The sequence below is a fragment of the Rhipicephalus microplus genome, chromosome X (assembly GCF_043290135.1).
Source record: "Rhipicephalus microplus isolate Deutch F79 chromosome X, USDA_Rmic, whole genome shotgun sequence".
Classification (NCBI taxonomy): domain Eukaryota; kingdom Metazoa; phylum Arthropoda; class Arachnida; order Ixodida; family Ixodidae; genus Rhipicephalus; species Rhipicephalus microplus.
This window is the reverse complement of record NC_134710.1, coordinates 302,295,074-302,316,538: the sequence shown is the minus strand read 5'-3', so window position 1 is coordinate 302,316,538 and position 21,465 is coordinate 302,295,074. Positions and strand designations below refer to the sequence as shown.

Below are 21,465 nucleotides of genomic sequence, written 5' to 3'. Positions count from 1 at the left end.
TGGTCATGACAGGAAGACACTGTGGTACGCCCGATGGCACCATTCATAAAAACTGCTACAAAATGTGCATGGTGTTACCAGCGCATTTGCGTCGATCTTCAAAGGAACGCCGCGTGTCGACTCGTCACTGCTGCCATCCAGTTAGCATTTCAGCAGTGGAGCGATGTCAGCGTGGTTGTCACACTGTCTTTTCACTTGCAAAGTGAACATGGCGCCTTTCGCCGGCGCGTTTCTGAACATATATGTCTTCTTTTGGGAAAATACTTACTTTCGTTCTATTTACGCAGCATGGAAATTCCCGCTCTCGAAGGCAACAAAGGCGCACACGCACTCTCTGCCACTCACTTGGTTCCTGCCGGATATTACAGATACATGGACTGGTTAATGGACTGGTTGAAAATGTTATGTTTGAATATTGTATTGAATCCAATGCTTGGCTAGAATATTCTGGAAATAATAAATTTAGCAACTTCTCAACTTCGCTTTTAAGAGTTGCACGTGATAGGAATATCCCCTCCCTAGTGCATACTTCAACCACGTAGTACATACTTTTATTGTGTATTATTACTCTAGAAGTTGAAAATTTGGGTTACTACAATGTAATCGATAAAGTTGAAAGTGGATTGAGTCAGTGAAGCCTTCGCATGGGGCTCCGTTTTGTGTTCTGGGTAACACGCTTTGAACAACGATGGGATGAAGTCTTTACGAACGTGCTATGCATCCACTACGTTGTCTCAAGGAAATATGCGCAGTAATGGCTGAGATTTTTATAATGGGTTGCAGGATTATAATAACGACGTAGTCGTTATGATAATCACAAGTTTTGACGCCCAATCAAAGTGTACACTTGTACTACGCGACATTACTGTGATATTACATTTTGTATGGTGAAGCCTGTATACACGACGCATGTGTTTCTGGAGAAGGAACATTGTTTTCTTTACATTTCTGAACATCTAAATCTGTCTATTTCCAAGTGGATGCGTGGCTGTGTGGTAGAACACCTACTGAACCCGCAAATGGCCTAAATCCGGTCCTTCCTTGTACCAGAAAAGTTTTATTATTTATTTTATTTGCGTCTTTCTTGATTTTTTGGACACATACACACGCACACACAAACACACGCACGCAAGGGATGATGATTTTTTGTTTGTGGCCGACGACGCTGACACCAATGCCGGAATCCCCACAAAACGAGTTCTGTAACGCTATCGCGTTTAAAGATGGTTGAATGCTAATATCAATATCATAGAGGCCACAATCTTTCGCTCTTGTTTACTGCTGCTCGAAAACCTGCATGTGATAGAAGTCCTCGTAAGCATAGGGTTTCTTAAATATACACTAAAAAGAAATCTCTAGTGTGTATTTATGTCAACAACAAAATGCAGGAATAGGTGCCTTTCATGAGAAGCGCGCTCTAAGAGAAGCTGAAGTCATGCATGGGGTCACCGAAAGTTATTCGTTATTTCCTTCATCTGAAACGGGAATGGAGAAACCGTAATTTTTTTATCATCTGCGTACAAATGAGGATTGCGCGGCAATATCGCCTAAAACAGCAGCTTCCGAGATCGGAAGAGCTTTTGCCTCTGACTACTATCCTACTACGGCTGATGAGCACAAACATTGAATATTTTTTGGTCGTTCACAACTAACGATGCTGACACCGATGCCGACATTACTGTGAAACGATCTATTTAACCCACCAAGATTGCTCGATGTGTCTACAATTACAATTTATATGGCGTGACTACAGTGAGGCTCAGGTGCAATGAGGAAAAAAATTCACTGCTCTTTAACTATGACATCCTATATAAGGAAGAACACTGAAAGTTCAAACAAAATCAGGTGTAAATATGTTTATTGTAAGACAATTAACCAGTAGTAAATGAATACAATACGTAAAACAGTGCAATGGAACAAATTAACAAGTCCAACGCCGCCGTTCTCAATTGAACTGCACATCTTGGGTCCAGTCTTCGTGGGGTCGGAACTGGCTCTTAGGTCGCGGATGACATCGCGGAATAGCGACCAGTCTGCATGAATGGAAGAGACGACGAGGATTGCACAGATGGAGAAAAGCAGGATGGCTCCCTTCCGTTGCCAGGTAATTCTGACTGCCCGCGGAGTCCAGTTGACGTGGTGGGCGGGTGCCATAGGTGACTGGGCACAACGCCCTTTACCATGCTTGGAGTTGATGAGCCCCTCCAGCGCTTCCTCCATACAGTCCTTCACGTCCACACACCACAGCGATGGGCTTATGGCGACTATCTGTGACAGCACTCTTGTGCGATGAGGAAGAAGCGGCTGCGTTCACCACCGTCAGAGTACAGCTGCCCTCCATGGTATCAACTTCATCGGAACGAGGTGAACACGTTGAAGTAGCTGCTAACTTCATGGTCACAAGGATGTCTGGCGATGTTGCCACGCGGCCGTTGGGTAGGGGAACAGTAGGAGGCGAGTTATGCTGAGCACCTGTGGACTCCGGATTCCCCATGGCGGAGACGGGGGCTGTAAAAGTCTCAGCTTTGGACCATAGGGAACGACTCGCTTCTGGTACTGTGGACCACATTTCGGTTGTTGTCTTGTCACGAAATCTTCTCCGATAACGTTCTCCACAGCCCAAGTTGTGGGCTGTAGACATTTTTTCGGACCTGGAGCCTCTGCGACGAGTCGACGCCATGCTTGCCGTTCTTTTGGCAGCAGAAGACACGTACACTCACTTTACCAACGTTAGAAATCGAAAAGTGCCACGTCAATTGCAATCAGCTTTGCTGAGGAACAGAACAGGCAGAGAGCGTGCCTTCGTGACGCCCGTGACACGTTCCCGCAGGTCGCGACTGCAGCCACGCAATGTGCATGATGATGGAGCGTGATGATGATTTGCAGCCTTGATGGCGACGCACAAATAGGGTTGGATGTCGAAATGGCAGAAATAAGCCAAGATATTGAAAAAAATACACTTATCGAGAATTTTCCCATGATACTTATGATAGATATTCGCAAATTTCGCGTGATCATAGGTTAACACATGATTTATATGCGTTCAGACGAGATTATTGCATAGGAAGCATATGTGTCATATGAGAATGTTTGCTTGGAAAGTCGCCAACTTCAACCAACAATAATAAACGTCGCCAGATATATTTTCATAGATGGTCTGGAAAATGTTGCTCCGTGCAAGTCTTTTCTTAGTAGTCTCTGTCGGAGAGAGGCGTATACATAGATTTTGTTTTTTTCAGGAGGGAAGGGAAGCGGGGGTTTTACCTAACTTTTAATGTTAGTGCGTGCGTTGGTATATATATATATATATATATATATATATATATATATATATATATATATATATATATATATATGGGAAAGAAGTGTATACCTAAGGGCTCGTTTTTCCGTGTTTTTAACACAATAATAATGAGATATAACAGACAGTAATGCCAAGGAATGTACAGGGGAAGTTATTAACATTAATGGAATGTAAATAAGAAGAAAGAAAAGTGGATGAAAAAATTACCAACTGTAAGCAGGAAACGAACCTACGACCTTCGAATTACGCGTTCGATGCTCTAACCACTGAGCTATTACAGCGGCACTCCCTCCATCCACTTTTTTGGGTTTATCTGTGAATTTAGAAGTAGGAGCGACAGTCAGCGCCATCTATAAGCCAAACAACGAGTGTGAAAACACTCTTATGCGCATGTTTGGCGTCACGTAGCACGTGAACTTATTATGAGCGGGCAGCTGATTAATTGTCCCTCTTATACAACCTAAACATATATATATAGGCAAGCGAAGTTGAAAAATCTGGAAAAGATCCCCCAATCCACCCCGCCAGCGTGGGCAACGCCGCTGCCATCACATATACAAAGGTAAAAAAATATTTCTTTTTTGTATTGCAAGCGCCAAATTTATTGTTTTGACAACGCATACTCGAAAGCCAGCGGCTATGATGCCACAGATTAAATTTAGTCATCTTGTTCAAATAAAAAAAATTGAGAAAGAAGCCTCAATCGACCACGTAGCCACAACTTTTTTCTGCCACCAACGGCCCAAAATTATCCAATTTGTGCGAAGTAGCCACACTTGCAACCCTGGCTAAATCCATGCGCAATCGTTTCGGGCCATCGAAGGTTCTAGGAATTTCTTAATTTCACGAGTTTGCCTGGCCGGCACACATCATCGCCCGCGGTGCAATACACTTTGGTGGGCGCGTTTCCGATGGAGGCAAAAATGGTTGGCACCCGTGAGCTTATCGATTGAAGTGAACGTTAAAGAATGACAGGTGGTCAGAATTTCTGGATTCTACCACTACGGCGTCTCTCATAATCATATCATGGTTTTTGAGCTGCCTCTCATCAGTTATTATTATTCTCAAGTAGTGGTGTTCGTCGAGGGGGGGGGGGGGGGTGCGTTGACTTAAGGCCTCCTCAATACAGAACCTTTCCTACGCCTGTCTGAAGTATCTATAGATTTATAACACTCGAATCCTGCCATTTGTTGGCGTCACTGGGCCGCAGGCAGGATAGCCTGAGCTTCTCGGGCACACGAGTTTGCTTCAAATTCGCACTGTGGTGGTCATGACAGGAAGACACTGTAGGGCACCCAATAGCAGCGTTGATAAAAACGGCTACAAAATGCGCGTGGTGTTACCAGTGAATTTGTGTCGATTTTCAAAGGAACTTCGCGTGTCGACTCGTAACTGCTGCCACTCCGTTAATATTTCAGTTGTAGAACTATGTCAGTGTGATTGCCGCGCAGACGTTTTGCTTGCCAAGTGGACAGGACGCCTCCCACAGGAGCGTTTGAGGACATTTGTCTTCTTTCGGGAAAGTACTTTCTTTCTTTCCCTACACGCAGCATGGAAATCTCGCTGTCGAAGACAACAAGGGCGCATACGCTGCACTCTCTGCCCCTCGTTTGGTTCCTAGCAGATATTGCAACTAAGTAGGTGGATAGGTTAATGAACTGGTTAAAATATTTGTGTTGGTTAATCGTATTAAAACTCATGTGTTGCTAGAATATTCTTTAAATATTAAATTATGGGAACCTGAAACATCACTTTTAAGAGTTGCATGTGATATGGATATCTTCTCCCTGCTGCATACTTCAACCACGTAGTGCATACTTTTATTGTGTAATGTTACCCTAGAAGTTGAAATTGTGGGTTACTACAATGTAATCGATAAAGATAAAGTGGCTTGCGTCAGTGAAGTTTTCGCTTATTCCTCTACTCTGTGTAATGGGTAACATGCTATAAACTATGAACAATAATGTGGTGAAGTCTTTTTCAACATGTCAAGCATCCACTACGTGGTCTCAAGGGAATATGCGCAGGGATGTCTGAGCCTTTTGCAAAGAGTGTCCAGCTTTAAAATACGTAATCATAATGATAATCACATGTTCTGACGTCCGATGGTAGTGTACTCTTGTACATACAGAATACTGTTACGATATTACACTTTGTATTCGAGGCTTGTATACAGGACACATATGTTTTTAAAGCAAAAACTTAATTTTCACACATTTTTGAGCATGTCAAGGTATTATCTCTCTAATTTCGAAGAGGCGCAATGCTGTGTTTTAGAACTCCTGCTAAACACGCAAACGGTCCGGGTTCGTTCCTCCCTCGAAACAGAAAAGTTTATTGTTTATTTTATTTTCATCTTTCTTGATTTTTCGGACACACAGACGCACACGATGATGATTTTTTTTCTCTCGGCAAACGACGCTGACACCAATGAAAAAATATCTGCGAAACGAGTTGTATAACGCTATCACGTTAAAAGATTGTTCACTGCTACAATCAATATCATAGAGGCCACAGAGTTTCCTTATTGTTTACTGCTTTTCAAAAACAGGCATGCGATAGAAGTTTTCGTAACCATTGAGGTACTTAAATATACCCTGGATGGAACCCTATAGTTTGTATTTATGGAAATATGTCAACAATGAAATACAGGAATCGGCGCCTGTGATCAGAAGCGGGCGCTAACAGTGCATTGAAACACTATAAAATGGAAGTCGTGGAAGGGTTAAACGAAGCATATTTATTATTTCCTTATTCGGAAACGGGAATGCAGTAACCATATTTTGAACATGATTTAACATGATTTTTCGTTCACCAACAACGACGCTGACACCGACAGCGACATTTCTGCGAAACGTGCTCTTTAATTTTCTCACGTTAAAAGCACCGAGATTGCTCGACATGTCTACGATATATTATTTATGGTGAGACTGTGGTTAAGTTCAAGTGGTATGACTACAAAAAATCTTCTGCTCCCTAACTATCACATACTATACATGCAGAAATACTGAAGCTACAAACAAAATCAAGTTTTAAAATATTTATTGTAAAGCGAATAACTCGACATAAATGAATACAAATGCGTAAAAAATGCTGTTGAACAAGTACACAAGTCCAACGCTGCCATTCTCATTTGAACTGCACGTCATGTTTGCAGTCTTCCCGGTATCGCAACTGCTTCTGTAGTCCCGGGTGACTTGGCGGAATGGCGACCAGTCTGCATGGATAGAAAAGATGACTAGGATGGCAGAGATGGAGAAAAGCAGGATGCCTCGCCTCCATTGCCGTGTCATTCTGACTGCCCGCGGAGTCCAGTGGAGGTGGTGCGCGGGTGCCATTGGTGGCCGGGCACAACGTCCTTTACCATGCGTGGAGTTGAAGAGCCCCTCCAGCGCTTCCTGCATACACTCTACCACATCCACACATCACAGCGCTGGCCTGATGGCGACTATCTAAGACAGCACCCTTGTGCGATGAGGACGAAGCGGCGGCTTGCACCGCCGTCGGAGTACAGCTGCCCTTCGTGGTGTTTCCTTTGGTTGCAACTTCATCGGAACGAGGAGAACACGGTGAAGGAGCTGCTAGCTTCATGGTCACAAGGATGTCTGGTGATGTTGCCACGCCGGCACTCGATGGGGGAGCAGAAAGGGGTGAGTTATGCTCAGTACCTGTGGACACTGGATTCCTCAGTGCGGAAGCGGTGGCTGTCGAAGGCTCAGCATCGGACCACCGGCGACGACTCGTTTCCGGTGCCATAGAACACATTTCGGTTGTTATCCGGTCGCGCAATTCACTCGGATAACGTTCACGACAGCTCAAGTTGTGGGCTTCCGACATTTCTTCGAGCCTGGAACCTCTCCGCCAAGTCGATGCCACGCTTCTCGCCCTTTTGGAAGCAGGAGACACGTACTTACTTCACCGACGCCAGAAGTCGAACAGCGCCACGTCAACTGCAATCAGCCTTGTTGAGGAACAGAAGAGGCAGAGAGCGTGCCTTTGTGACGCCCGTGACACGTTCCCGCAGCTCGCGACTGCAGCCACGCGATGTGCATGACGATGGAGCGTGATGATGATTTTCAGCGATTATGTCGACGCTGAAACTCGGGTTGCATGTCGAAATTGCAGAAATAAGCCAAGATATTGAAAAAATACACCTATCGAAAATTTTCACAAGATGCATATAATACATAATCACAAATTTCGCATGATCATACGCTTACACATGATTTATATGCATTCATACGAGATTATTGGATACGAAGCATAAGGGTTGTATGAGAATGTTTGCTAGGAAAGTCGCTAGCTTCAGCCAACAAATATAAAGGTCGGCAAAGTTAGTTTCGTTCAGTTATAGATGGTCTGCAAAGTGAAGCTCCCTGCAAGACCTTTCTCCGTTAGTCTCAATCAGAAAGATGTGTATTCCGAGAGTTTTTTTGGGGAGGGAGGGGGAGCGGGGGTATTACCCAACTTTATGAATGTTTGCGCGTGCGTTTGTATCTGTGTGTATAGATATAGGCAAGCAAAATCGAAATACTTTGGAAGTGTTTGAGCCCCCCCCCCCCCCACCCTCACTCTCGCCCCTGTTTTCACATATACAAAATACATTACTTTTCTTATTGAATGTGCCAAATTTGATTGTTTTGACATCGCATACTCGAAAACCAGCGGCTTTGACGCCACAGATTAAACTTGATTATTTGGTTCAAATCGAGGGTATGAGAAAGTAGCCAAAAACGTCCAAGAAGCCACAAATTTTTTTTCAGCCATGCACGTACAGCCTAAAATTAGCCAAATTTGTGCAAACTAGCCACACCTGGAAGCCTGCCTTTATCCGCGATCAATCCTTTTGTTTCATCAAAGGTTCTCGAAAGTTCTTCAGTTCTCGAGATCGCCTGGCCGGCACCCATAATCCCCCGCGGTGCAATGCAATCTTGTGGGCGCATTCCCGATTCAGGCAGAAATGCTTGGCGTTCGTGTACTTATCCATTTTAGTCGATGTTAAAGAACGGCAGGTGCCGAACATTTCTGAAGCCCACCGTTACGGTGGCTTTCGTAATTATATCACGGCTTTGGGTTAGCCCCCATCAGTTAATATTGTATAAAATAGGAATGTGCGTGAAAAGGGGGGGGGGGGTAGAGTTTACACTGGGCCTTCTTAAAGAGACACTAAAATCAATTTACAATTTTCATTGGAGTGAAAGTTTATTGTATGACAACATCTAAAACGACAATAATATCTACAGAAGTCACTGACTGACCAAGAAATTAAGGTAAATGCACAAGAATGCATGCGCCGCAGTAGGACATTCTCAAAATGATGCCGATGAAGTAGGATGAACCGCCAACAATTATTCGCTAGTAATCGATTTAGCTACGCTAAATAAAGAGCCTTCCATCGATCACGAAACGAAATAAAATGCTGCTAGTTTGTCTACTGTCTACTGGTGTCGGTGACCGCGAAGTAAATCCGAGCAACTTTCTTCGCGGCAACAGTGACTTGAGTCCGTCCGCTTTTATAGGGGGATAATTTAAAGTGCGCTAACCCAATGCACGCCACTAAAACGCGACTTTATTTCAGTATTAGTCATTCCTTGCTACAAATGTAAAGCTACATGGTTTCTCGACCACTATTTTAACAATCAACGTTGACTAAATGGTTGCCTCAGTGTCCTTTTAATACAGAACCCTTCGCACGCCTGTGTGAAGTATCTACAGAGTTATAACACTCGAACCGCCCCCTTCGTTGTCGTCACTGGGGCGCTATGCAGACTTGTCCGAGCTTATCTGACACGCGAGTTTGCTCCAAGTTTGCACTGCGGTGCTCATGACAGGAAGACACTGCGGGGCACCCGATGCCAGCGTTGATAAAAACGGCTACAAAATGTGCACGGTGTTACCAGTGCATTTGCGTCGATTTTCAAAGGAACGCCACGTGTCGACTCGTCACTGCTGCCCATAATTAATATTTCAGCCGTGGAGCGATGTCAGCGTGATTGTCACGCTGTCTTATTGCTTGCCAAGTGAATGTGGCGCCTTTCACAGGCGCGTTTGTGAGCATTTGTCTTTTTTCGGGAAAGTACTTACTTACGTTCCATTTATGCAGCATGGAAATTCCCGCTCTCTATGGCAACAAGGGTGAACACGCTGCACTCTCGGCCACTAGCTTGGTTCTTTCAAATATTACAGATACGTGCAATGGTTAATGAACTGGTTAAAAATTGGTCCTGTTTTATTGCATTCAATACTATGCGTTGCTAGCATATTGTGGAAACAATAATTTAGCGACTTCTCAACTTCGTAATCAAGAGATACACGTCATAGGAATATTCTCTCCCTCGTGCATACGCCAACAACGTAGTTCATCCTGTTATTTTATATAGTTACTCTGGGAGTTTAAATGCCTCCACACTGTGGGCTCAAGGGAATATGCGCAGTAATGGCAGAGGCTTTTATAATGGGTGGCCGGAATATAATAACCACGTAGTCGTTATGATAATCACATGTTCTGACACCCAATCGAAGTGTACACTTGTACTCTGCAATATTACTGCGATAATACATTTGGTATTGTGAAGCCTATATACACGACGCATGTGTTTGTGAAGGAGGAACATTATTTCCCTTTCACTTCAGAGCATCTTAATCTCTCTATTTCCAAGTAGATGCGAGGCTGTGTAGTAGAACACCTGTTAAACCCGCAAACTGCCAGGATTTGGTCCTCCCCTATACCAGAAAAAAAAACTATTATTTACTTTGTTTGCATCTTTCTTGATTTTTTTGACACATATACACACACACGATGATGATTTCTGGCTCTCGGCCAGTGAGGTTGACACCAATGCCGAAATCTTTGGGAAACGACTGCTATAATACTATCGCGTTAAAAGATGGTTGAATGCTACAATCAATATCATAGGCCACAAACTTTCGCACTTGTTTACTGCTGTTCGAAAACCTGCATGCTATAGAAGTTCTCTGAGCATTGAGTTTTTTGAATTTACACTAGATGGAACTCAAGTGTGTATTTATGGAAATATGTCAACGATGAAATGCAGTAATTGACGTCTTTGATTAGAAGCACGCACTAACAGTGGATTGGAAACACTATAAATTTGAAGTCATGCATGAATACACTGCAACAGATTCATTCTTTCCTTCAATGGAAACGGAAAAAAGAAGTCTTTTTTAGATGCGGAAGCATCTTATACTCGCGCCTTGTAGTGCGCCGTCCGCACCGCTTCTCGAACATTCGACAGCTGACGCGCGCGCATGCGCCGTCGCGCCGTCGCCCACTCTTCCACCATCTGTGCATCCCTTCCTCCTCTACACACCGCGCGCGCTTCACTCCTCCACCATCTGTGCACCCTTCCTCCTCTACACACCGCGTTCGACATCTACAATTCTCCTGATTCTCCAGTGGACGCGCATGTGGCGTCGCGCTTCGAGAACATTCAACAGCTGACAGTGCATGCGCCGTCGTGCTGTATATATACTCAAGGTCGGCGCTCGCTCGCTCAGTTGCCGCTCGTCGGTTGGTTTGTACGGCGCGTCGACGTCCAAGGTCGCGGTGAAATGAATTTCAACGAATCCACAAACACAATGATCGACGTCCCTTCGACCAGCGCCGCCCTTTCGCATACGTGTGTACGTGTTCACTCATTTAACACCCCCTCCTACAACCACGTTAACCAATTTAGCCATCGACCCAAGTAAGTCGCAATTTAACACCCCATTTCACAACCACGTTTTTTTTTGCATCATCTGCGTACAAAGGAGGACTGCGCGGCAATTTCGCCTAAAACAGCAGCTTCCGAGATCCCTGAAAAGATTTTGCCCCTGACTACGCTCCTACTACGGTTGATGAGAACACTCATTGAATATTTTTTGGTCATGGACCTGATTAGTTTTCGTTCACAAAAAACAACGCTGACACCGACACCGACATTTCTGCGAAACGAATTTATTCACCCACCGAGATTGTTCGACGTGTCTACGATTATGCTTCTATGGCGTGCACTAGGGTGAGGCTCAGGTGCAATGACTACAAAAATTCACTGCTCCTTAACCATGACATCCTATATGAGAAGAAATATTGAAACTTTAAACAAAATCAAGTATAAAAATGTTTATTGTAAGACAACTAATCAGACGTTATGCTGAGCGCCCGTTGACTTCGGATGCCCCACGTCGGAGGCGGGGGCTGTAGAAGTCTCAGAATCGGAGAACCAGCGACGACTCGCTTCTCGTAGCGTGGACCACATTTCGGTTGTTATCCGGTGACTGAATCTTCTCCGATAACGTTCACCACAGCTAAAGTTGTGGGCTTTAGACATTTCTTCGAGCATAGAACTTCTGCACCAAGTCAACGCCATGCCCTTCGACCCTTCGGCAGCAGGAGACATGTACTTACTTTACGGACGTCAGTAGTCGAAAAGCGCCACGTCAATTGCAATTACCCTTGCTTAGGAATAGAACAAGCAGAGAGCGTGTCTTTGTGACGCCCGTGACACGTTCCCGACGCTCGTGATTGCAGTCACGTGATGTGCACGATGATGGAGCGTGATGATGATTTCCAGCGATGATGGTGACGCTACAACAAGGGTTCCATGTCGAAAAGGCAGAAATTTGCCAAGAAATTGAAAACAATGAAATTATAAAAATTTTAATATGATAGGTATGACAAATATACACTAAATTCGTATGATCATACGAGAACACATAACCTATATGTTTTCCTATGACACTATTAGATACGAAGCAAAAGTGTCATATACGAAAGTTTGCTAGGAAAGCCGCCAACTTTAGCCAACAACAATAAAGGTCGCCAAATTTAGTTGCGTTCAGTTATAGATGGTCCTGCAAAATCAAGTTCCTGCAAGACTTTTCTTGAGTCAGTCAGAGAATGGCGTAAAGCAAGGTTTTTTTTTGGGGGGGGGGGAAGGGGTTTACCTAACTTTTTGAATGTTCGCGCGTGCGTTTGTATGTGTGTATATAGATATAGGCAAGCAGAATAAAAAAAGCCGGCAAAGATCGACCTCCCAATTCCCCCGCCGGCGTTGGCTACGCGCCCATGCGGTCACATATACGAAAGGTAAAAACGTGTTTCTTTTGTGTATTTCAAGCGCCAAATTTCATTGCTTCGACAACGCGTACTCGAAAGCCAGCGGCTGTGTAACCACAGAGTAAATTAATTCATTTCGTTCAAATGAAAACATTGAGAAACAAGCCTAAATTGGCCAAGTAGCCACAACTTTTTTCTCCACCAATGGCCTAAAATTATCCAAATTTGGGCATTGTAAACAAACTTGCAACCCTAGCTAAGTCTGTGCGCAATTGTTTTGAGGCATTGAAGGTTCCAGGAAGTTCTTATGTTCTCGAGTTTGCCTGGCCGGCACACATCATCGCCCACTGTGCAATACATTTTGGTGGGCGCGTTTCCGATGGAGGCAAAAATGGTTGGCACCCGTGTGCCTATCGATTGAAGTGGACGTTAAAGAATGGCAGGTGGTAAGAATTTCTGAATTCTACCATTACGGCGTCTCTCATAATCATATCGTGGTTTTTGAGCTGCCTCTCATCAGTTATGATTATTCTCAAATAGTGGTGTGCGTGGAGAGGGGGGGGGGGGTGCGTTGACTTTAGGCCTCCTCAATACAGCACATTTCGTACGCCTGCCTGAAGCATCTATAGATTTATCACACTCGAATCACCCCATTCGCCCCGCCGCGGGGGTCTAGTGGCTAAGGTACTCGGCTTCTGACCCGCAGGTCGCGGGATCAAATCCCGGCTGCGGCGGCTGCATTTCCGACGGACGCGGAAATGTTGTAGGCCCGTGTGCTCAGTTTTGGGTGCACGTTAAAGAACCCCAGGTGGTCAAAATTTCCGGAGCCTTCCACTACGGCGTCTCTCATAATCAAATGAGGGTTTTGGGACGTTAAACCCTACTCTTGTGTCGTGGCGCCACCTGTGAGTGGCGCTCGCACTGAGTGTACCCTTGTGTGTACTCTGTCCAACAGATGTCATCTGTAACGGCCCACACGTGATTGCATGCAGCCAATCGCGTGTGTCCGCGTGTCTGTTGTGTGTCGTTCAATAAACGGCCGCTGCAGGCTCAGCCTTTGTTGGGTTCCCGCGGGCCTAGCCAAGGACCCGGATAAAATCCATCCTTGGAATGCTGCTTCCGCTCATGGTATAGAGCGTTATCTCAGGCCGCAAATCCAGGGGATAAATTCGAACAGAGGAGAACGAGATAACGCTCTATACCATGAGCGGAAGCCAATTGGAAGCCAATGGCTCCAATAACCAAACTATTCAGCGTATTGGTAAGAAAGTGCATAACGCAATCAGGCTCATCAAAAAAGTTACTAACCGCCAACAAGGGCTTCGATGAAAACTGACTTGTAAACAGCAGCGCAAAAACACAGGTGCATAGCAAGTTCAAAAACAATGCACGCGAATAATATCTCGTGGTTTAAATTATGCTTTACTACCCATTACAAATAATGCATTCATATGCGAAAGCTTTACTAACACAAGTCGCTTTCAACGTTATCAATTACTTTGCATTGATCAACAATTTCAACTTCTCGAGTAACATCATGCAACAAAAAAAGCACGCACTAAGTGATAGAAGTACGCACTATAGAAACAATATCGTTATCGTTATTCTCTTAAAGGCGAAGCTTAAGGGTCCACAAGCAGCACTGGTAGTCCATTCGCGCGAACCGACCATGTTTTTTTTTTTATTTAGGTTACAAACCTATACTTAAAGCCTCTAAGAAGTGAGCTTAAAAGTTCCGCTCTTATACAAGAAAACTAAAACATGATATCTTCCTATAATATTTTAAGGAAGTGGTGACCACCCCTGAGGAGTTAGTGAAAAATTTTTCTGTATCTAGATACTTTAAATTAAGAAAACGGCACTCCCGGTTTTCAGTACCCGATGGGAAGAAATTATGGATCTTATTATAATAACGGAACTTAGGGAGGTCAAAGACTAATAGGCAATATTCTAAGTCACTGAAATGTGTTATACTTGTTTACAGGTGCATATTTGAGCCTTGTAAATACGTTTAATTGCTGAATGTGGCTCAGCGAACAGCAAATATGTACACAGTAAAATGCTGGAATTGCAGCCTTTGATGAGAAGCGCACGCTAACATTTATTTCGAAACACTATAAAATTAAAGTCATTCATTAGTTCACTGAAATAGATTTGTTCTTTCCTTCATCTGAAACGGAAATGGAGTAACCGCGCTTTTTTTTTATCATCTGCGTATAAATGAAGACTGCGCGGCAATTGACTGAAACTGCAGCTTCCGAGACGTTCGACCCTGACTACGATGTTACTACAGCTAACATGTGTGATGATTGAATATGTTTTCGTCATATTCCATACCAACAACCAACGATGCTGACACCGATGCCGACTTTTCTGCAAAACCAGCCCTTTAACCCACCGAGATTGCTCGATGTGTCTACAATTATAACTTCTATGGCATGACTGCGGTGAGGCTCATGTGCAATGACTAAAAACTTTACAGCTCCTTAACTATGACATCCTCTATGAGCAGGGATACAGAAACTTCAAACAAAATCAAGTATAAGAATTTTTAATGAAAGATATATAACCAGACGTAAAGAAATACAATACGTAAAAAAGCGCAAGGGAACGAATTAACAAGTCTAATACCGCAGTTCTCAATTGAACTGCACATCATGGGTCCAATCTTCGCGGTGTCGGAACTGGCTCTAGCGTCGCGGATGACTTGGCGGAATAGCGATCAGTCTGCATGGATGAAAAAAAACGACGAGGATGGCAGAGGTGGATAAAAGAAGGATGCTTCGCCTTCGTTGCCAGGTCATTCTGACAACCCGTGGACTCCAGTGGACAAGGTGGGCTTGTGCCTTCGGTGGCTGGGCACAACGCCCTCTACCATGCGTGGCGTTTATGAGCCCCTCCAGCGCTGCCTCCATACACTCTACCACATCCACACATCACAGCGCTGGCCTTATGGCGACTATCTAAGACAGCACCCTTGTGCGATGAGGACGAAGCGGCTGCTTGCACCGCCGTTGGAGTACAGCTGCTCTTCGTGGTGTTTCCCATGGTTGCAACTTCATCGGAACAAGGTGAACATGGTGAAGAAGCTGCTTGCTTCATGGTCACAAGGATGTCTGGTGATGTTGCCACGCTGGCACTAGATGTGGGAGCAGAAAGGGGCGAGTTATCCTGAGTACCTGTGGACACTGGATTCCTCAGGGCGGAAGCGGTGGCTGTCGAAGTCTCAGCTTCGGAGCACCAGCGACGACTCGTTTCTGGTGCCATAGGACACATTTCGGTTGTTATCCGGTCGGTGAATCCACTCCGATAACGTTCACCACAGCTCAAGTTTCGGGCTTCCGACATTTCTTCGAGCCTGGAACCTCTCCGCCAAGTCGACGCCATGCTTGTCGCCCCTTCAACAGCAGGAGACACGTGCTTACTTTATGAACGTCAGAAGTCGAACACCGCCACGACAATTGCAATCAGCCTTGTTGAGGAACAGAGCAGGCAGAGAGCGTGCCTTTGTGACGCCCGTGACACGCTCCTGAAGCTCGCGACTGCAGCCACGCGATGTGCATGATGCTGGAGCGTGATGATGATTTGCAGCGATGATGTCGACGCTGAAACTCGGGTTGCATGTCGAAATTGCAGAAATAATCCAAGATGTTGAAAAAAAATACACCTATCGAGAATTTTCATAAGATACGTGTGATAGATATCCACAAATTTCGCATGCTCCTACGCTTACACATGATTTATATGCGTTCATACAAGATTATTGGATACGAAGCATATGGGTTGTATGAGAATGTTTGCTAGGAAGGTCGCCAGCTTCAGCCAACAAATACAAAGGTCGGTAAAGTTAGTTTCGTTCAGTTATAGATGGGCTGGAAATTGAAGCTCCCTGCAAGAATTTTCCCCGTAGTCTCAATCAGAGAGATGTGTATACACCGATTTTTTGGGGGTGAGGGAAAAGAAACGGGGGTATTACCCAACTTTATGAATGTTTGCGCGTGCGTTTGTGTCGGTGTGTATAGATATAGGCAATCAAAATCCAAATACTTCGGAAGTGTTTTAACCCCCCCCCCCCTCACTCTCGCCCCTGTTTTCAGATATACAAAAGACATTACTTTGATTATTGATAGTGCCGCATTTGATTGTTTTGACACTGCATACTCGAAAACCAGCGGGTGTGATGCCACAGATTAAATTTGATCATTTGGTTCAAATTGAGGGTATTAGAAAGTAGCGAAAAACGTCCAAGAAGCCAAAGCGTTTTCTTTTTTGCCACCTACAGCCTAAAATTAGGCAAATTTGTGCAAAGTAGCCACATTTGGAAGCCTGCCTTTATCCGCGGTCAATCCTTTTGTTGCATCGAAAGTTCTCCAAAGTTCTTTATTTCTCGAGATTGCCTGGCCGGCACGCGTCATCCCCTGCGGTGCAATGCAATCTGGTGGGCGCATTCCAGATTGAGGCAGAAATGCTTGGCGCTCTTGTACTTATCGATTTAAGTCGACGTTAAAAAATGGCAGGTGGTCAACATTTTTGAAGCCTATACAACTACGGGGTCTTTCGTAATGATATCACGACTTTGAGGTTTCTCCCTTCAGTTATAATTATATAAAATAGTTATGGGCGTGGAGGTGGGAGGGGGTAGCGTTGACTCTGGGCCTCCTTAAAGGGACACTAAAGTCAAATACCAATTTACGTCAGAGTGAAAGCTCAATGTATGACAACATCTAAAACGACAATATTGTCAACAGAAGTTGCCTACTTACCGAGAAATTAAGGTAAATGCCCAAGAATGCATGCGCCACAGTATGACATTCTCAAAAATATACCGATGAATTAGGACAAACCACCTACAATTAATCACGAGTAATCAATCTAGTTGCACTGAATAGAGAACCTTCTGGGGATCAAGAAGTCCAATAAAATGCTGCTTGCTCGTTTTTATTTGATTCATGGAACAAAGAACCGCCAAGCAATACTGCGGGCAATGGCGCGAGTGACTCAAAAATTAAATTTTCGCCTGGTTATATTAGGCACGTCGTGCCATCTAGCGGGGCGCAGTTGAACCAAAACACGTCTTCCATCTCGGAGCCATTAGCAAGAATTTAATTATTGGTCATTGTTGCTGCTGTGGTTCTCCCTGTTTTCATTCGGTCTACTGGTGTCGGCGACCGCGTAGTATATCTGGGCAACTTTGTTCACGGCAACAGTGACTTGAGTGCCGCCGTCTCGCGGCTGTCAATACCGATTGCGGCAGCCGCGGCTTCTGCCTGACCACACTACCGCATATTCTAGTACACTGTAGCATTATATACGAAAACACAGCTCTGGAGGAGAGACAAATGGGAGAAAAGAAACGGAGTGGTGGCAACGTCTTCCACCCTTTCTCACTTCCTCGGGAGGAAGCGGAAAGTCGCGTGGGGACGGCTTCTTTCAACTACTTCAAAGCGTTTTTGATTGGTGTGTCAGCAAATTGCATCCCACAAACAAATGGACACCCTTGAAAACGGCGTGTGCCTTGGTGGAATTCTGAATGCCGAAACGCGCGCAAACAGCAAAACAGAGCATGGAGGTTGCTTCGGAACTCACCGACAGCCGAAAATCTTCACACCTTCAAAAAAAAAAAAATAAAGTTTCAAGGCAGGAGAACGCGTCGCCAGGCCAGAAGAGAAAGCTGGCAGTCGACCATGAATTTGCATATTGTTTTCACGTTACTATCGTATTTGGTGTTCGCTGACATTTCGCACTTGTTTACTTAACATTACCGTCTTTCATTGTTGTGTTGCTAAGGGCAAGAGAACAAAAAAGTTAAAGGAAAAGGACAGCAAAAGTGATCAAGGGTACGCAGTTATGAGCCTGAGTAGAAGGTGAAACTGAGAATGGCCTACCGTAGAAGTAGGTGTCGTGCGAGGTACGATAAAAGAATACGAGGCTACCTCGTTCGTCTGCATTTCAATAAACTGCCTCAAATCAACGCCGACCGAAACACTCTCGCTAAACACTGCGAATAGATTAACCACCGCGTCAATTTCGACAATACTTGGGTCATCCAAACGGAGAGTGGTAACCCAAAAAGACAGTTCTGGCACACTCATGGCACATCCAAACAACGCCTCGAAATGTTAACCACTCAAGGGGAACCCTACTCAGTGCATACGTGCACGGTCTACAGAACAATCGGAATTGCAGCCGCCGCAGCCGGGATTTTTTTTATGTTTCCTGGGAACCCAGTTTTCAGCAAAGCTTGTTTTAGAGTACTTTTTAAACATAAATCTTTAGCACAGTTTGTTGGCTCGATGGGCCACGGGGTATGTAAAAAAGTAGTGCATTCCATACCTGGTGATAATCTGTTCAAAAACTTCTTTCGAAATGTGTTTCAGTGCAAAGTGTTCCTCCATGCAGGCTTTATCTTTACGTAGCCAAGAAAATTATAGTTGCCTCAAGGCAGGGACACAAAAAATACAGCTGCGTAATGTACAGACTAACTTTCAAACGCCCTTATCAAGCCATGGCAAAAGCCGAGTGGCAAATTGTTAGTCTCACAATCAGAAGAGCAGTGGTTCAAATACCGGTGGCCTGCTCATTTCCCGAAAGTGTTCCTAGACCTTTTAAAGTTTTATTTTCTAAACTTTGGTCGCACATTGATGAAGTAGACATGGAATAGTTGTCACTGAAATTCCCACCACAGAAGTAGCATAATGGTATGAGCGTGTGTACTGAATAGGTGCACAACATTTCCCCAGATTTTTCGTACGTAAAATAGCCAGCGTAATGAATAGACGCTTTCTTAAGGGTCACACTCACGGCACTTTCCAGCAGGCGGGTGTTCCACGCAGACCAACGTATTGACTGAACACTTCCATCGGACACTATCGGACATGATCGTCATGTACATTCACCCCAATCACACGAACTGGCATGTATTTCTACCCTTCGTGACATTCTCTTATACTACGGCTACTCAACGCTAAATAGTTTGGTTATTGGAGCCATTGAATTCTATCACCAAGCCCAGGATCCGGATAAAATCCACCCTTGGAATGGTGCTTCCGCTCATGGTATAGAGCGTTATCTCAGGCCGCAAACTCAGGGGATAAATTCAAACAGAGGAGAACGAGATAACGCTGTATACCATGAGCGGAAGCCAATTGGAAGCCAATGGCTCCAATAACCAAACTATTCGGCGTATTGGTAAGAAAGTGCATAATGCAATCAGGCTCATCAAAAAAAAGTAACTAACCGCCAACAAGAGCTTGGGTGACGACTGACTTGTAAACGGCAGCGCAAAAATACAGGTGCATAGCAACTTCAAAAACATTGCACGCGCATAATATCTCGTGGTTTAAAACATACTTTACTACCCATTACAAATAATCCATTCATATGCAAAAGCTTTACTAACACAAGTCGCTTTGAACGTAACCGATTATACATTGTATTGATCAACAATTTCAACTTCTCGAGTAACATTAAAAAATAAAATGAAGCACGCACTAAGTGGTAGAAGTAAGCACTATAGAAACGATATTGCTATTGTGTTCGACTCTTAAAGTCGAAGCTTAAGGTTCCACAAGCAGCGCTGGTAGTCCATCTGCGCGAACTGCCCGCGTTTTTTTTTTCTTTTATTTAGGTTACAAACCAATACTTAAAGCCTCTAATAAGTGAGCTTAAAAGTCCCGCCCTTATACACTAAAACTAAAACATGATATCTTCCTATATTATTTTAAAGAAGTGGTAGCCACAACCTTAGGAGTTACTGAAAATTTTTCACTATCTCGATACCTTAAATTAGGAAAACGGCTTTCCGGGTTTTCAGTACCCGAAGAGAAGAAATTATGGATCTTATTTTAATTATGGAAATTAGGGAGCTCAAGGACTAATAGGTGATATTTTAAGTCACTGAAATGTGTTCTACGTGTTTACAGGCGCATATTTGAGCCTTATAAATACGTTTGATTGCTGAAATGTGGCTCAGCGAACAGCAATTACGTACACAGTAAAATGCTGGAAATGCAGCCTTTGATGAGAAGCTCACGCTAACATTAAATTGGAAACACTCTAAATTTAAGTCATTCATCAGTTCATTGAAATAGATGCATTCTTTCCTTCATCTGAAACGGGAATAGAGTAACTGCGATTTTTTTTGTCATCTGCGTATAAATAAAGATTGCGCGGCAATTGACTAAAACTGCAGCTTCCGAGATTTTCGCCCTTGACTACGATGTTACTACCGCTAACGTGTATGATCATTGAATACGTTTTGGTCATATTCCCAACCAATAACCAACGATTCTGACACTGATGCCGACATTTCTGAAAAAACCAGCCCGTTAATCCACCGAGATTGCTCGATGTGCCTACGATTATAACTTATGACTAAAAAATATTCACTGCTCCTTAACTATGACATCCTCTATGAGCAGGAATACTGACACTAAAAAAAATCAGGTATAAAAATGTTTATTGTAAAATAATTAACCAGACGTAAAGAAATACAATACGTAAAAAAGCGCAAGGGAACGAATTAACAAGTCTAATACCGCAGTTCTCAATTGAACTGCACATCATGGGTCCAATCTTCGCGGTGTCGGAACTGGCTCTAGCGTCGCGGATGACTTGGCGGAATAGCGATCAGTCTGCATGGATGAAAAAAAACGACGAGGATGGCAGAGGTGGATAAAAGAAGGATGCTTCGCCTTCGTTGCCAGGTCATTCTGACAACCCGTGGACTCCAGTGGACAAGGTGGGCTTGTGCCTTCGGTGGCTGGGCACAACGCCCTCTACCATGCGTGGCGTTTATGAGCCCCTCCAGCGCTGCCTCCATACACTCTACCACATCCACACATCACAGCGCTGGCCTTATGGCGACTATCTAAGACAGCACCCTTGTGCGATGAGGACGAAGCGGCTGCTTGCACCGCCGTTGGAGTACAGCTGCTCTTCGTGGTGTTTCCCATGGTTGCAACTTCATCGGAACAAGGTGAACATGGTGAAGAAGCTGCTTGCTTCATGGTCACAAGGATGTCTGGTGATGTTGCCACGCTGGCACTAGATGTGGGAGCAGAAAGGGGCGAGTTATCCTGAGTACCTGTGGACACTGGAT

General features: G+C 44.4%; 2 protein-coding genes across 3 annotated transcripts in view; one reads left to right on the top strand and one right to left on the bottom strand.

Annotated features, from left to right (window-relative positions):
• Cad74A (cadherin 74A) overlaps positions 1 to 21,465 on the top strand; it is a 373,926-nt gene that overhangs the window by 146,661 nt on the left and 205,800 nt on the right. Inside the window, exon 43 of one of the 2 annotated variants that reach the window (XM_075879443.1) lies at positions 6,462 to 6,485. The exons of the other annotated variant lie outside the window; for it this stretch is intronic. The gene's annotated coding sequence lies outside the window, so the exon portion shown is untranslated. Of the gene's footprint in view, positions 1 to 6,461; positions 6,486 to 21,465 lie in introns of those variants that run through there. 2 annotated transcript variants of the gene reach the window in all.
• Positions 1 to 21,465, bottom strand: part of GC (gamma-glutamyl carboxylase) — a 77,835-nt gene that overhangs the window by 43,471 nt on the left and 12,899 nt on the right. The window lies entirely within an intron of this gene.